A 1,314-nucleotide genomic window follows, 5' to 3' on the forward strand; every position below is an offset into this window, starting at 1 on the left:
ACAGGTTTCTCAGACCTTTTGGTTATTTTAATGAAAATGATTAACTTAATAAAACTTCCAGTCAGTCTAAGGACGTGTTTCATGTAAGGAAACGACAAACTATGGCATCAAAAAAATGACAGGAAGCCCTTCTGGTTTCTGACTTAAAAACAACAACAAGAAAACAAGATGAGTGCTGGGGCTTGCAGCAAGAGTGATTTTCCACTTCACTTAATCCACCCCCCCTCCTCCCCCCCCTGCCTCTTATAGTAACATAAAACCATGTATATATATGTATATATGTATGTATACATATGTACATATATGTATGTATACATATATTTATATAATAGATATACATGTATCTGGTCATGCATAGTTCCTTAAGGAAAAAATATGACTTCAGTTGAGGTGCAAAAACTACTTCATGAGCTCATAGCTTGTGAAAGCCATGGCCTGGGAGGGAACACAGCGAATGTAGTTAAGAGACGGGGCCTGGAGTGGATGCCATGGCTGTAGACTTACTTCAGCGTCTTCAACATTGTAAGGCACTTTTCAGAATCTGAGAGAACAGTCCCTAATTGTATTTGACTCCAGGTTATATCAAGTGGATAAGATATTGTCTTTGCCATCGCTCCAGCAACACCACCACAAAGCAAGTTTATTATGCTTTTTCAAAACTAAAACATTAGGGTTGTCTGATGAAGGTCTTCCAAGCGAGGTAGGAACGTGAGAGAGACCCAACACTCTTCAAGGTTCCAAAAGTAAAAAATGAAGCCCCTGCCTAGGGAGCCATGCCTACAATAGGAGCCCCACAAAAGCCGCCTTCCTTCGCATAAATTGTTTGGAATGCATGAAAAATTCCTGTGTATGTGTGTTCTCCTTTCAGCTGGAATGCCAGGAGAGCTCTAACCACGTCAAGCGGGTAAGTACAGATGACTGCTGTCATACCTGCCATGGAGCCAGCCATTAGCAGGTGTAGAGGTCCAGGAATCCCAAGTTTTGTTGTAATTAACTTTTTATAATGGTCAAAAGACATAATCTGAATTGCACCATGTGGAAAGATTCTAATCATCATGGCTCCATTTCCTTTATACAAGCCAAGATAGCCTTCCTTTTTGGGGACAGCACACAATGCAGAAAGCACTCCTAAATGTTCACAACGGTGATTATGTGCCTGTAACAGTATCTTCGCTCCATCCAAAGGAGCAATGGTGGTTTTGGCACAACGTCCTGCAATGCCTCTCGTGGCGAAGGAGTGCAGCCTGTAGAAGTCCTGGCGAGCGGAGGCCACCAGCGGCAGGCTCGAGCGAACGGGTCCTGCTCCTCCGGCCC

General features: G+C 43.3%; 1 pseudogene; it reads right to left on the reverse strand.

Annotated features, from left to right (window-relative positions):
- Window positions 1-381: 381 nt before the first annotated feature.
- The window catches only part of LOC138166918 (solute carrier family 25 member 16-like), a 1,076-nt pseudogene continuing 143 nt past the window's right edge, over window positions 382-1,314 (reverse strand).

This window comes from Petaurus breviceps, unplaced genomic scaffold, assembly GCF_028583685.1.
Source record: "Petaurus breviceps papuanus isolate PSGF00001 unplaced genomic scaffold, PetGlider_PUasm1.0 227, whole genome shotgun sequence".
Classification (NCBI taxonomy): Eukaryota; Metazoa; Chordata; class Mammalia; order Diprotodontia; family Petauridae; genus Petaurus; species Petaurus breviceps.